Source organism: Oncorhynchus clarkii, chromosome 31, assembly GCF_045791955.1.
Source record: "Oncorhynchus clarkii lewisi isolate Uvic-CL-2024 chromosome 31, UVic_Ocla_1.0, whole genome shotgun sequence".
Taxonomy (NCBI): Eukaryota; Metazoa; Chordata; class Actinopteri; order Salmoniformes; family Salmonidae; genus Oncorhynchus; species Oncorhynchus clarkii.
In genome coordinates this window covers 18,448,138-18,464,904 of record NC_092177.1, presented here as the reverse complement: position 1 = coordinate 18,464,904, position 16,767 = coordinate 18,448,138, and the positions used below count along the sequence as shown (strand labels likewise).

The 16,767-nt window shown below is 45.0% G+C and overlaps 1 protein-coding gene across 2 annotated transcripts in view; it reads left to right on the top strand.

Moving 5' to 3' along the window:
- LOC139390967 (storkhead-box protein 2-like) overlaps positions 1–16,767 on the top strand; it is a 99,394-nt gene that overhangs the window by 34,675 nt on the left and 47,952 nt on the right. The gene's annotated exons all lie outside the window — the stretch shown is intronic.

Sequence of the window (16,767 nt, the reverse complement as noted above, 5' to 3'; positions counted from 1 at the left end):
TTAAGCGTGCCTAACCTCAGAGTTGATTTAATTACTTCTTGTTAATGTGGGGAGCAGAGCTGACACAAACCGGTGGAGCTGGGATGCATGTTAGGGGGCCTGAGAACGTCTCCAATCAGTTTGCTTAGGCAGAGAAAAGGAGAGCCTGAGTATTTTCAGCCTGAACGAGCCCATAGAGAAAGGCTGAATGGAGGCTGAGGCGAGGACCGCCAAGACTTACATTGATTCAAGGCCTCTTCAAGTTTCCTAGCAACACAGCGGGTCAGAGGGTAAATGGCCATGGCCATTATTGGAAATGAATATGAATTGGAGGAAAAAGACCTCAAATTAGAATACATGACCGGGAGACAGAGCCAGAACCATTTTTGCTCAATTTTGTTGGTCGAGGGTTTTCTGTGTGCGTCAGCAGTGGACAGTCTGAGAGCCAGCAGCTACTGTAGCTTTTCAAATAGGAAGAATAGACTTACACAATACAACATCCTGGCAGCTGAGCTACATGATGCAACTCGACAAAGTAAACAATAACAAGAGAATATTCACTCATATTAAACGAATAGGACCCTGTGTTTTGGTTAATCATGTCCCAAAACCTGGATTTTAAAATTTATTTTAAGCCTTTCCAGAAATGACAATTGAAAGCAATTGTCTGAGGATGGTCCTGGACCATCTTACATAAAAAAAGAAAAGGGGACAATTTGATGAAAAAGCTTTAAATAAAGGTTCAAATCCAGGTCATGTGACATGACTAGCCAAAACACAGGGCACTACAAAGGAATAATACATTATCATATATATGAATTTCAGCCATTTGGCAGAGTAACCACGACTAAACTATTCCTTTGCGTATGAAGGCATCATATGAACCAGTGGTGGTAAGAAGCCGGTGGATTGTAGTAAGGGGCTGACTTATGGCCTTAACCATAGACCTTGTCTCACAGGCTGCAGCAGCATTAGAGGGTCAGTCACAATCACAGGCATTGTTTAGAGATAAACACCCTCCGCTTTGGGCTTCATCCCACATGGCTCCCTATTCCCTATATAGTGCACTGCTTTTGAGCAGGGCTTATAAGGCTCTGGTCAGAAGTACAGCTCTATGTAGGGTATAGGGTGTCCTTTTGGACGTGGCCAGAGGGGGAGCTGCAGCTAAGCTGGACCTTGTGCTCAGTCTTAATGTTCTCTAATGTCATTAGTTCTCTCATGGGTTTTACATGGGGACAAAATATCTGGTTCTGATAGTATCATGGTTCTCCATCCCAAAGCTCAAAGATTCCTGGGCCGTTGATTGGTTTGGTGCATGAATATTGGCTTGTTCCCTGGCCTTTCACTGCAAAGTAGAGGTCGAGCGATTATGATTTTTCAACGCCGATACCGATTTATTGGAGGACCCAAAAAAGCAGATACCGATTAACTGAAGGAACTGAATGAACACTTATTTTAACTTAATATAATACATCAATAAAATCTATTTATCCTCAAATAAATAATGAAACATGTTCATTTTGGTTTAAATAATGCAAAAACAAAGTGTTGGAGTAGAAAGTAAAAGTGCAATATGTGCCATGTAAGAAAGCTAACGTTTAAGTTCCTTGCTCAGAACATGAGAACATATGAAAGCTGGTGGTTCCTTTTAACATGAGTCTTCAATATTCCCAGGTAAGAAGTTTTAGGTTGTAGTTATTATAGGAATTATAGGACTATTTCTCTCTATAACATTTGTATTTCATATACCTTTGACTATTGGATGTTCTTATAGGCACTTTAGTATTGCCAGTGTAACTTCCATCCCTCTCCTCGCTCCTACTTCGGCTCGAACCAGGAACACAACGACAACAGCCATCCTCGAAGCAGCGTTACCCATGCAGAGCAAGGGGAACAACTACTCCAAGTCTCAGATCGAGTAACGTTTGAAACACTATTAGCGCACACCCCGCTAACTAGCTAGCCATTTCACATCGGTTACACCAGCCTAAACTCGGGAGTTTAAAACAGGAGTCATAAACAGCGCAATGCTTGAAGCATTGCGAAGAGCAGCTGGCAAAACACACAAAAGTGCTGTTTGAATGAATGCTTACGAGCCTGCTGGTGCCTACCATCGCACAGTCAGAATGCTCTCTCAAATCATAGACTTAATTATAACATAATAACATACAGAAATACAAGCCGTAGGTCATTAATATGGTCGAATCCGGAAACTATCATCTCGAAAACAAAACGTTTATTCTTTCAGTGAAATACGGAACCGTTCCGTATTTTATCTAACGGGTGGCATCCCTAAGTCTAAATATTCCTGTTACATTGTACAACCTTCAATGTATGTCATAATTACGCAAAATTCTGGCAAATTAGTTGGCAAAGAGCCAGGCAGCCCAAACTGTTGCAAATACCCTGACTGTGTGCAATGAATGCAAGAGAAGTGACACAATTTCACCTGGTTAATATTTCCTGCTAACCTGGATTTATTTTAGCTAAATATGCAGGTTTAAAAATATATACTTCTGTGTATGGATTTTAAGAAAGGCATTGATGTTTATGGTTAGGTACACGTTGGAGCAACGACAGTCCTTTTTCACGAATGAGCACTGCATCGATTATATGCCACGCAGGACACGCTAGATAAACTAGTAATATCATCAACCATGTGTAGTTAACTAGTGATTATGATTGATTGATTGTTTTTTATAAGATAAGTTTAATGCTAGCTAGCAACTTACCTTGGCTTCTTACTGCATTCGCGTAACAGGCAGGCTCCTCGTGAGGCAGGTGGTTCGAGTGTTGGCCTAGTTAACTGTAAGGTTGCAAGATTGAATCCCCGAGCTGACAAGGTAAAAATCTGTCGTTCTGCCCCTGAACAAGGCAGTTAACCCACCGTTCCTTGGCCGTCATTGAAAATAAGAATGTGTTCTTAACTGACTTGCCTAGTTAAATAAAGGTGTACATTTTTTTTTTTTATAAATAAAAAATAGGCAAAATCGGCGTCCAAAAATACTGATTTCCGATTGTTATGAAAACTTGAAATCGGCCCTAATTAATCGGCCATTCCGATTAATCGGTCGATCTCTACTGCAAAGAACATAAGAAAATTCAAGTAAATGCATTTGTCATTGCTACGTAAACTATGAACATTCCACAGGCAGAAATGCATCCCAAGCTTTTATTGTGTGTCAGCTGAATTCAGCTTGAAGGGGAAAATTAGAACATTAACCCGAAGACTGAGGAAGTCAGGGTTTCCTTCCCCAGGTGAGATAGCTCCTTCCTATCTCACCTGGCTATCATTCAACATTACATTGTACAGAAAGACTATGGGGCATTTTTGGATGTTGTCCCAAAACCATTAGCGAAATTGTGTGTCTGTCTCTGTGGGTGTATGTGGCAGACATACACTACATGACCAAAAGTATGTGGACACGTGCTCATCGAACATCTCATTCCAAAATCATGGGCATTAATACGGAGTTGGTCCCCCCTTTGCCAATATAATAGCCTCCACTCTTCTGGGAAGGGAAATATTCAGTAAGACCATTCTACTGTCAATGTTTGTCTATGGAGATTGCATGGCTGTGTGCTCGATTGTATACACCTGTCAGCAAAGGGTGTGGCTGAAATAGCCGGATCGCACTCATTTGAAGGGGTGTCTACATACTGCTGTATATATACTGTACAGTATGTCCTTGTTTCTGACCTGTATGTGTCTAGTGTAGAAGAGAACCTCAAAGGAAAAGCTGCCTGTCTTTTAAGCCTCCTCTTTCCTCATGGTTTTTAAACCTCCCCTATCCTCATGGTTTTAAGCCTCCTCTTTCCTCATGGGTTTAAACCTCCCCTATCCTCATGGTTTTAAGCCTCCTCTTTCCTCATGGTTTTTAAACCTCCCCTATCCTCATGGTTTTAAGCCTCCTCTTTCCTCATGGTTTTTAAACCTCCCCTATCCTCATGGTTTTAAGCCTCCTCTTTCTTCATGGTTTTTAAACCTCCCCTATCCTCATGGTTTTAAGCCTCGTCTTCCTCATGGTTTTAAGCCTCCTCTTTCCGTGGGTATCTGCTTCTGCAAACCAATGAGGAGATGGGAGAGGCAGGACTTGCAGCGCGATCTGCATCACAAATAGAACTGACTTCTATTTTAGTCCTTGGCAACACAGACGCTCGCAAGCATAGGGGGTGCAATAATTGAATAATATAGATTTCTAAATGTATTTTGCAACGCTCGCACACGCGACGCGAGCAGTGTAGTCTGTGGGCTAGTGTGTAACGTTGATGTCTGCCAAAGGAAATCTACTACATGTAGTCCGAGAAACAGGAAAGATAGGGTGATATGATACCGCTTTAAGATGGGTAATGTTCCCAAGCTACTGTTTTAGTTATTACATTGTTTTGAAATTTATTTAACTTGGAGAGAAGAATCAAACCGCAGTACTCTGCTAGATATGAAGGCCAGCAGGTAGTGGTTTAGAGTGTTTGGCCAGTAACCCATAGGTTGCTACTACGAATCCCCGAGCCGACAAGGTTAAAAAAAAATATTTTATGTGCCCTTGAGGCACTTAACCCTAATTGCTCCAAGGTTGCCGTTGATAATGGCAGACCCTGGCTTGGACCCTACTGTCCAAGGGCGTCTCAGGGAGAGTTTTTCCTATTTTGTTACAGCCTTATTCTAAAATTGATTCAATTGTTGATTTTTTCTCAGCAATCAACACTCAATATCCCATAATTTTTAGAAATGTTAACAAATCTAGTAAAATAAAACTGTAAACATCACATCACCTTTACTTAGTACTTTGTTGAAGAACCTTTGGCAGCGATTATAGCCTCGTCTTTTGGGGTATGATGCTACAAGCTTGGCACACCTGTATTTGGGGAGTTTCTCAAATTTTTCTCTGTAGATCCTCTCAAGCTCTGTCAGGTTGGATGGGGAGCATTACTCCACAGCTATTTTCAGGTTTTTCCAGAGATGTTAGATCGGGTTCAAGTCCGGGTTCTGGCTGGGCCACTCAAGGACATTCAGAGACTTGTCCCAAAGCCACTCCTGCGATGTCTTGGCTGTGTGCTTAGGGTAGTAGTCCTGTTGGAAGGTGAAACGTTGCCTCTGTCTGAGGTCCTGAGCACTCTGGAGCAGGTTTTCATCAAGGATCTCTCTGTACTTTGCTCCGTTCATCTTTCCCTCGATCCTGACTAGTCTCCCAGTACATGCAGCTGAAAAACATCCCCACAGCATGATGCTGCCACCACCATGCTTCACTGTAGGGATGGTGACAGTTTTCCTCCAGAGGTGACGCTTGGCATTCAGGCCATAGAGTTCAATCTTGGTTCCATCAGACCAGAGAAACTTGTTTCTCATGGTCTGAGAATCCTTTAGGTGCCTTTTTGGCAAACTCCAAGCAGGCTGTCATGCCTATTAGTAAGGAGTGGCTTCTGTCTGGCCACTCTATCATAAAGGCCTGATTGGTGGAGTGCTGCAAAGATGGTTGCCCTTCTGGAAGGTTTTCCACATCTCTTGTTCAGTTTAGCCAGGTGGCCAGTTCTAGGAAGAGTCTTGTTAGTTCCAAACTTCTTCCATTTATGAATGATGGATGCCACTGTGTTCTTGAGGGCCTTCAATGCTGCAGTAATGTTTTGGTACCCTTCCCCAGATCTGTGCCTCGGCACAATCTTGTCTTGGAGCTTTACGGACAATTCCTTCGACCTCATGGCTTGGTTTTTGTTCTAACATGCACTGTCAACTGTAGGACCTTTTATATAGACATGTGTTTGCCTTTCCGACTCCATGTCCAATTAAATTAATTTACCACAGGTGGACTCCAATTTGTTGAAACATCTCAAGGATGATCAATGGAAACATGATGCACCTGAGCTCAATTTTGAGTATCATAGCAAAGGGTCTGAATACTTATGTAAATAAGGTATTTCTGTTTTTAAAAATATATACAGTGGGGCAAAAAGTATTTAGTCAGCCACCAATTGTGCAAGTTCTCCCACTTAAAAAGATGAGAGAGGCCTGTACTTTTCATCATAGGTACACTTCAAGACCTGTAACTTCTTCTTTAAGAGGCTCCTCTGTCCTCCACTCGTTACCTGTATTAATGGCACCTGTTTGAACTTGTTATCAGTATAAAAGACACCTGTTCACAACCTCAAACAGTCACACTCCAAACTCCACTATGGCCAAGACCAAAGAGCTGTCAAAGGACACCAGAAACAAAATTGTAGACCAGCACCAGGCTGGGAAGACTGAATCTGCAATAGGTAAGCAGCTTGGTTTGAAGAAATGAACTGTGGGAGCAATTATTAGGAAATGGAAGACATACAAGACCACTGATAATCTCCCTCGATCTGGGGCTCCACGCAAGATCTCACCCCGTGGGGTCAAAATGATCACAAGAACAGTGAGCAAAAATCCCAGAACCACACGGGGGGACCTAGTGAATGACCTGCAGAGTGCTGTGACCAAAGTAACAAAGCCTACCATCAGTAACACACTACGCCGCCAGGGACTCAAATCCTGCAGTGCCAGACGTGTCCCCCTGCTTAAGCCAGTACATGTCCAGGCCCGTCTGAAGTTTGCTAGAGAGCATTTGGATGATCCAGAAGAAGATTGGGAGAATGTCATATGGTCAGATGAAACCAAAATATAACTTTTTGGTAAAAACTCAACTCGTCGTGTTTGGAGGACAAAGAATGCTGAGTTGCATCCAAAGAACACCATACCTACTGTGAAGCATGTGGGTGGAAACATCATGCTTTGGGGCTGTTTTTCTGCTGTTTTTCTGCAAAGTGACCAGGACGACTGATTCGTGTAAAGGAAAGAATGAATGGGGCCATGAATGAATGGGGCCATGTATCGTGAGATTTTGAGTGAAAACCTCCTTCCATCAGCAAGGGCATTGAAGATGAAACGTCGCTGGGTCTTTCAGCATGACAATGATCCCAAACACACCACCCGGGCAACGAAGGAGTGGCTTCGTAAGAAGCATGTCAAGGTCTTGGAGTGGCCTAGCCAGTCTCCAGATCTCAACCCCATAGAAAATCTTTGGAGGGAGTTGAAAGTCCGTGTTGCCCAGCAACAGCCCCAAAACATCACTGCTCTAGAGGAGATCTGCATGGAGGAATGGGCCAAAATACCAGCAACAGTGTGTGAAAACCTTGTGAATACTTACAGAAAACGTTTGACCTCTGTCATTGCCAACAAAGGGTATATAACAAAGTATTGAGATAAACTTTTGTTATTGACCAAATACTTATTTTCCACCATAATTTGCAAATAAATTAATAAAAAATCCTACAATGTGATTTTCTGGATTTACAGGCCTATCTCATTTTTTTAAGTGGGAGAACTTGCACAATTGGTGGCTGACTAAATACTTTTTTGCCCCACTATATATATAGAGAGAGAGAGATAATTTAAAAAAAATGGTAATCCATTTTAGAATAAGGCTGTAACGTAACAAAATGTGGAAAGGGGGAAGGGGTATGAATCATTTCCCAATGCACTGTATGTACACTTTTACATGTGTGAAATAGGACAAATATAAGCACACACCAAATTATATATTAGTCTCCTTCCTCTGTAATCAATATTATTTTTGGATGGACAGATGAGTGGAACATGAATTTGTAAAAGACTGACCTACAAATGATATGATGTGTCACCATTCCTCCCTCTCTCCCTCCCTTCTCTATCCCTCTCTTCCTTTTAATATCTTGTATGCACCTCTGTGGTATTTCTCTCTTTCTCTCCCGCTCTCCATTTCCTCTCCATTTCCCTCGCTCACTTTCACTCGCTCACTGAATCGCTCACTCGCTCACATACACTCGCACATGTAATCTCTCTCAGTGCACTGCACACACATTGTGCCAGCTAAAAATAAACAGTCACCTTCTGGAATCCCAGATGCTGACATCACTAACCCTGCTCTGCCAGATTAACTCTAGATGATGGGGAAGCAGCATTAGAACTAGATGACAGGGAAGCAGCATTAGAACTAGATGACAGGGAAGCAGCATTAGAACTAGATGACAGGGAAGCAGCATTAGAACTAGATGACAGGGAAGCAGCATTAGAACTAGATGACAGGGAAGCAGCATTAGAACTAGATGACGGGGAAGCAGCATTAGAACTAGATGACGGGGAAGCAGCATTAGAACTAGATGACGGGGAAGCAGCATTAGAACTAGATGACGGGGAAGCAGCATTAGAACTAGATGACAGGGAAGCAGCATTAGAACTAGATGACAGGGAAGCAGCATTAGAACTAGATGACGGGGAAGCAGCATTAGTACTAGATGACGGGGAAGCAGCATTAGAACTAGATGACGGGGAAGCAGCATTAGAACTAGATGACGGGGAAGCAGCATTAGAACTAGATGACAGGGAAGCAGCATTAGAACTAGATGACAGGGAAGCAGCATTAGAACTAGATGACGGGGAAGCAGCATTAGAACTAGATGACGGGGAAGCAGCATTAGAACTAGATGACAGGGAAGCAGCATTATAACTAGATGACGGGGAAGCAGCATTAGTACTAGATGACAGGGAAGCAGCATTAGAACTAGATGACAGGGAAGCAGCATTATAACTAGATGACGGGGAAGCAGCATTAGAACTAGATGACGGGGAAACAGCATTAGAACTAGATGACGGGGAAGCAGCATTAGAACTAGATGACGGGGAAGCAGCATTATAACTAGATGACGGGGAAGCAGCATTAGAACTAGATGACGGGGAAACAGCATTAGAACTAGATGACAGGGAAGCAGCATTAGAACTAGATGACGGGGAAGCAGCATTAGAACTAGATGACGGGGAAGCAGCATTAGAACTAGATGACGGGGAAGCAGCATTAGAACTAGATGACGGGGAAGCAGCATTAGAACTAGATGACGGGGAAGCAGCATTAGAACTAGATGACAGGGAAGCAGCATTATAACTAGATGACGAGGAAGCAGCATTAGAACTAGATGACGGGGAAGCAGCATTAGAACTAGATGACGGGGAAGCAGCATTAGAACTAGATGACAGGGAAGCAGCATTAGAACTAGATGACGGGGAAGCAGCATTAGAACTAGATGACGGGGAAGCAGCATTAGAACTAGATGACGGGGAAGCAGCATTAGAACTAGATGACGGGGAAGCAGCATTAGAACTAGATGACGGGGAAGCAGCATTAGTACTAGATGACGGGGAAGCAGCAGGAAGCAGCATTAGTACTAGATGACGGGGAAGCAGCATTAGAACTAGATGACGGGGAAGCAGCATTAGAACTAGATGACGGGGAAGCAGCATTAGAACTAGATGACGGGGAAGCAGCATTAGAACTAGATGACGGGGAAGCAGCATTAGAACTAGATGACGGGGAAGCAGCATTAGTACTAGATGACGGGGAAGCAGCATTAGAACTAGATGACGGGGAAGCAGCATTAGAACTAGATGACGGGGAAGCAGCATTAGCATTAGCTACAGCAGGGATCTCCAACAGATAGAGCTACAGCAGGTACCTCCAACAGGTAGAGCTACAGCAGGTATCTCCAACAGGTAGAGCTACAGCAGGGTCTCCAACAGGTAGAGCTACAGCAGGGATCTCCAACAGGTAGAGCTACAGCAGGGTCTCCAACAGGTAGAGCTACAGCAGGGATCTCCAACAGGTAGAACTACAGCAGGTATCTCCAACGGGTAGAGCTACAGCAGGGATCTCCAACAGGTAGAGCTACAGCAGGTATCTCCAACAGGTAGAGCTACAGCAGGTATCTCCAACAGGTAGAGCTACAGCAGGGGTCTCCAACAGGTAGAGCTACAGCAGGGATATCCAACAGGTAGAGCTACAGCAGGGATCTCCAACAGGTAGAGCTACAGCAGGGATATCCAACAGGTAGAGCTACAGCAGGGATCTCCAACAGGTAGAGCTACAGCAGGGGTCTCCAACAGGTAGAGCTACAGCAGGGATATCCAACAGGTAGAGCTACAGCAGGGATCTCCAACAGGTAGAGCTACAGCAGGGATCTCCAACAGGTAGAGCTACAGCAGGGTCTCCAACGGGTGGAACCACAGCAGGGATCTCCAACAGGTAGAGCTACCAGTATCTCACAGCCCACCTATGAGCAGCTCGCTAATCAATTCTGAAAGTACATGCAAACTGTCATAAACACAAAACTCCCGGCTACTATCCAATCAAAGCCACATTGACATTATCCCACCCCTGGTTAGCCACTATTGGTTTAAAAAGTCAAACCTAACACAATACTTGCCAATTAATTTCCAGCAATATTGTCCCTGTCTTTTTGGTGTTTACGTTTGTCTATCGCTGCCATGACGTGCTGCAGCAGTAGGCCTAACAGCATAAACACTGCTAGACCAACGCATTCCTCTCTTGCTAGGTGCGCAATTATTTTATTATTATTCCCCCCATTTTTATCCCCAATTTCGTGGTATCCAATTGTCCCATCGCTGCAACTCCCGTATGGACTCGGGAGAGGCAAAGGTCGAGAGCCGTGAGTCATTTGAAACACAACACAGCCAAACCGCACTAATTCTTGACACAATGCTCGCTTAACCCGGAAGCCAGCCTCACCAATGTGTTGGAGGAAACACCGTACACCTGGCAACCTTGTCGGCGTGCATTGCACCCAGCCAGCCACAGGAGTCGCTAGTGCGCGATGGGACAAGAACATCCCTGCCGGTCAAACCCTCCCCTAACCCGGACGACGTTGGGCCAATTGTGCGCCGCCCCAAGGGTATCCCGGTCGCGGCCGGCTGTGACAGAGCCTGGACTCGAACCAGGATCTATAGTGGCATAGCTAACCTAGCGATGCAGTGCCTTAGACCGCTGCACCACTCGGGAGGCCTTCAGTTGTTTCTCTATTAATAATTGTAAATTTGAGAGAAAAAAAAAATAAAAATTTATCGGACTGTCATGCCAAATACCGTTTATGAACCATTATTTTACCAGGTATATTGGCAGAAAACACATCTCTTGTGCACCAAGGACCCGGGGAAGACTTGCTGGGAAGAGGAGAAGAGAAGAATATGCCTATTTGAAAGCTATAAAAAAAGAATAGCTCGCAACATGTTCCTTTTTTTTTTTTTTTAAGTAGCTCTCATGCTAGAAAAGGTTGGAGACCCCTGAACTATAGCCTATACCCTTAGCTGTTTTCTGCAACATAAGCTTGTAATGTTACGGAGCCATGCCGATCATATAGCTAATGCCTAACAAAGAAGTTAAAGAAACTAAACCAAATCCCCACACTCTTTGAAAGACTAGTTTTGTCAAAATACCTCAACAGTATCATTCATGAAAAAGCATCTCTTTAAAAGGTTTGAATGACATCTGCATGTCTTAACTTGATGTTTTGGTTACTGTCCTGACAGACGATGTGTTTACTGACATTCCCTCGGGGAGAAGAACTCATGGCACAGAATGTCTGTAGAAAGAGAAATACCACCTAAAGCTTACTACTTATTCTGTCTTTTTGTTATAGGGTAAGTTGAAAGACTATTTATTTCATCAAACATAATCAGTTGACATTATATTATTAAAATCAATGAATGGTTCAGCAATTCCCCCCCCCCCCAAAAAATTATATGAAATTAAACACTGTGTATACATTTGAAGTTGTTGGCCTGAAACACTAGTATTTCTTGATCTCAGATGTTATCTTGGATCACAGATCCTCAGAGAGCCCAAGTGGTTGTGACTGCAAGTTATTTTGATAACTTGCTCAGAGTTTTGTTCTGCCTGTAGTGGTTGTGACTCCCAAGTTAGTACAAGCTGGAGATACTCAGCAAGTCAGCCCCAGCACGTTTTACCAAAACTCCTCTCCTTCCCTCCTCCCACTTAGCCCACATTTCCATTATCCCAGGTCGGTTAGAGTTTCTTATTTTTTCCTCACTGACACATTTCAGTAAACTTGAAATCTTGACCCTCTCCCCAGACCCTCCCCCACATCAGACTACCTTACCTCTCACCCTCCTCTCCCCCTCGTCTCAGCCCCCCTTTGGATGTGTGTCTCCCCGGCCGGCTGGAAGTCATTTTAAGCGTCCGCTCAGTTACCATTGGACTTGTACTGACATCTCTAGTGGTTGATATTTTCTCGACCTTCAGAGGCATGCGGATGTGTCCCTCACACAGCTCCTAAGAAACATGACTGTGTCAGGTTCCTACCCATATCCTTTGTAGTGGTCATTCACTTACTGTTTTCCTGCCCTGTGCACGCACACACTGAACTTTTACCCCGTTGTCTGACTGTCAACCTGCAAACTGCTCTCACGTCATAAATCATACCACTAGGGCCACTAGGATGGGGTGTAAAAGTCATTTTGATTTATCGCTCCTGGACTGCCACCATTTGTAAATTGAGCTGGTATCGTGTTTTATCTGTGTTGAACTTAATGGATGCCACGGAGGCACTTTGGGTTTCCAGGTTTCAAGATAAGCAGCGTTGAAGCCCCATGACCTTACTTTAACGTCCACACAGTGTCCTGTACATGCAGTACCACACAGCTCTGCTGTAAGCCTAGCCTTCACACCTTCCTCTGCAAGGTGCTGTGTGTGCGGCCCAGTGGGAGAGCACAGCGCTCCCCTCCTTCCCCTCTGTCAGTCCAGACCAGGCTAGAATGACTGGGCCACAGCCAGCCCAGGTAAGCCCCTGCTCTTTGTTATGGCTGGGGATTTCTTCAGGTCTATCTCCTCTCTCTCTCTCTCTATCTCTCTCCTTTTCTCTCTTTCTCCCTCCCTCCCTCTCTCTTTTCCTTTCTCATGTCGCCACGTGTCCGCCTGCTACCTGCCCGGCAGGCTGGCCTGCTGCTAAGCTCTACTATTTCTACTTCAAATTTACAGGAAGACTTGCTGCTTCCTCTCAGAGCTGCTACTCTGAACCTGCTGGCTGGCTAGACTGCCTGCATCAATCAGGGCCCAGAGCCTACTGTGCAGGTTTACTATTACAGAGTTAATGCATTGGGAGGGTTTCTGCATTTTTCATTATCAGGAAGTGGTAACGTTACTATGGCGGCTGTGTCAAAGATGAAGGGTCAGTATGTGAACAGCTTGACTTTGGTGACCTTGTGAGGCTTATCGCCTCAAACAAAGCCATTGTGTAACTTGTATTATCTACATTTTTACATTTACAATTTATTAATTTTGTAGACACTCTTATCCAGAGTGACTTACGGTTAGTGCGTTCATCCGATCTTCGCCCAAGCGCTAGCGTAGTGGCGGCTCCCCTGTTCCATCAACTGCTGCCCTCTGGACACTATGATCACTTGGCCACATAGCTGATGCCTGCTGGACTGTCTATTAATCACGGTACTCCATTCTGTTTATTTATTTTTTATCTGTCGGCCCCAGCCCCGAACTCAGGCTCTGTGTCTAGTTAATCCGACCCTCTATGCCTAGTCATCGCCATTTTACCTGCTGTTGTTGTGTTAGCTGATTAGCTGCTGTTGTCTCTCTCACCTGTTGTTTTAGCTAGCTCTCCCAATCAACACCTGCAATTACTTTATGCCTCGCTGTATGTCTCTCTCAAATGTCAATATGCCTTGTGTACTGTTGTTCAGGTTAGTTATCATTGTTTTAGTTTACAATGGACCCCCTAGTTCCACTCTTCATACCTCTGATACCTCCTTTGTCCCACCTCCCACACATGTGGTGACCTCACCCATTACAACCAGCATGTCCAGAGATACAACCTCTCTTGTCATCACCCAGTGCCTGGGCTTACCTCCACTGTACCCGCACCCCACCATACCCCTGTCTGCGCACTATGCCCTAAATATATTCTACCATACCCAGAAATCTGCTTTTATTCTTTGTCCCCAACGCTCTAGGCGACCAGTTTTGATAGCCTTTAGCCGCACTCTCATACTACTCCTCCTTTGTTCCGCGGGTGATGTGGAGGTAAACACAGGCCCTGCATGTCCCCAGGCACCCTCATTTGTTGACTCACTGCTTTAGCACACTGCCAACCCTGATGTCCTTGCCGTGTCTGAATCCTGGCTTAGGAAGGCCACCAAAAATTCTGAGATTTCCATACCCAACTATAACATTTTCCGTCAAGATAGAACTGCCAAAGGGGGCGGAGTTGCAGTCTACTGTAGAGATAGCCTGCAAAGTATTATCATACTTTCCAGGTCCATACCCAAACAGTTCGAACTACTAATTTTAAAAATTACTCTCTCCAGAAATAAGTCTTTCACTGTTGCCGCCTGCTACCGACCCCCCTCAGCTCCCAGCTGTGTCCTGGACACCATTTGTGAATTGATCGCCCCCCATCTAGCTTCAGAGTTTGTTCTGTTAGGTGACCTAAACTGGGATATGCTTAACACCCCGGCAGTCCTACAATCTAAGCTAGATGCCCTCAATCTCACACAAATCATCAAGGAACCCACCAGGTCAACCCTAAATCTGTAAACAATGGCACCCTCATAGACGTTATCCTGACCAACTGGCCCTCCAAATACACCTCCGCTGTCTTCAATCAGGATCTCAGCAATCACTGCCTCATTGCCTGCATCCGCTACGGGTCCGCAGTCAAACGACCACCCCTCATCACTGTCAAACGCTCCCTAAAACACTTCTGCGAGCAGGCCTTTCTAATTGACCTGGCCCGGGTATCCTGGAAGGATATTGACCTCATCCCGTCAGTTGAGGATGCCTGGTCATTCTTTAAAAGTAACTTCCCCACCATCTTAGATAAGCATGCTCCGTTCAAAAAATGCAGAACTAAGAACAGATATAGCCCTTGGTTCACTCCAGACCTGACTGCCCTCGTCCAGCATAAAAACATCCTGTGGCAGACTGCAATGGCGTCGAATAGTCCCCACGATATGCAACTGTTCAGGGAAGTCAGGAACCAATACACGCAGTCAGTCAGGAAAGCAAAGGCCAGCTTTTTCAAGCAGAAATTTGCATCCTGTAGCTCTAACTCCAAAAAGTTCTGGGACACTGTAAAGTCCATGGAGAACAAGAGCACCTCCTCCCAGCTGCCCACTGCACCGAGGCTAGGTAACACGGTCACCACTGATAAATCCATGATAATCGATACTTCAACAAACATTTCTCAAACCTTCCTCCTGGCTACTCCTACCTCGGCCAACAGCTCCGCCCCCCCCCCCCACAGCTACTCGCCCAAGCCTCCCCAGCTTCTCCTTTACCCAAATCCAGATAGCAGATGTTCTGAAAGAGCTGCAAAACCTGGACCCGTACAAATCAGCTGGTCTTGACAATCTGGACCCTCTATTTCTGAAACTATCCGCCGCCATTGTCGCAACCCCTATTACCAGCCTGTTCAACCTCTCTTTCATATCATCTGAGATCCCCAAGGATTGGAAAGCTGCCGCAGTCATCCCCCTCTTCAAAGGGGGAGACACCCTGGACCCAAACTGCTACAGACCTATATCCATCCTGCCCTGCCTATCTAAGGTCTTCGAAAGCCTAGTCAACAAACAGATCACTGACCATCTCGAATCTCACCGTACCTTCTCCGCTGTGCAATCTGGTTTCCGAGCCGGTCACGGGTGCACCTCAGCCACACTCAAGGTACTAAACGATATCATAACCGCCATCGATAAAAGACAGTACTGTGCAGCCGTCTTCATCGACCTGGCCAAGGCTTTCGACTCTGTCAATCACCATATTCTTATCGGCAGACTCAGTAGCCTCAGTTTTTCTAATGACTGCCTTGCCTGGTTCACCAACTACTTTGCAGACAGAGTTCAGTTTGTCAAATCGGAGGGCATGTTGTCCGGTCCTCTGGCAGTCTCTATGGGGGTGCCACAGGGTTCAAATCTCGGGCCGACTCTTTTCTCTGTATATATCAATGATGTTGCTCTTGCTGCGGGCGATTCCCTGATCCACCTCTACGCAGACCACACCATTCTGTATACTTCTGGCCCTTCATTGGACACTGTGCTATCTAACCTCCAAATGAGCTTCAATGCCATACAACACTCCTTCCGTGGCCTCCAACTGCTCTTAAACGCTAGTAAAACCAAATGCATGCTTTTCAACCGTTCGCTGCCTGCACCCGCACGCCCGACTAGCATCACCACCCTGGATGGTGCTGACCTAGAATATGTGGACATCTATAAGTACCTAGGTGTCTGGCTAGACTGTAAACTCTCCTTCCAGACTCATATCAAACATCTCCAATCTAAAATCAAATGTAGAGTCGTCTTTCTATTCCGCAACAAAGCCTCCTTCACTCACGCCGCCAAACTTACCCTAGTAAAACTGACTATCCTACCGATCCTCGACTTCGGCGATGTCATCTACAAAATAGCTTCCAATACTCTACTCAGCAAACTGGATGCAGTTTATCACAGTGCCATCTGTTTTGTTACTAAAGCACCTTATACCACCCACCACTGCGACCTGTATGCTCTAGTCGGCTGGCCCTCGCTACATATTCGTCGCCAGACCCACTGGCTCCAGGTCATCTACAAGTCCATGCTAGGTAAAGCTCCGCCTTATCTCATAGCACGCGCTCCAGCAGGTGTATCTCACTGACCATCCCTAAAGCCAACACCTAATTTGGCCACCTTTCCTTCCAGTTCTCTGCTGCCTGTGACTTGAACGAATTGCAAAAATCGCTGAAGTTGGAGACTTTTATCTCCCTCACCAACTTTAAACATCTACTATCTGAGCAGCTAACCGATCGCTGCAGCTGTACATAGTCTATCGGTAAATAGCCCACTCAATTTACCTACCTCATCCCCATACTGTTTTTATTTATTTACTTTTCTGCTCTTTTGTACACCAGTACCTCTACCTGCACATGACCATTTGATCATTT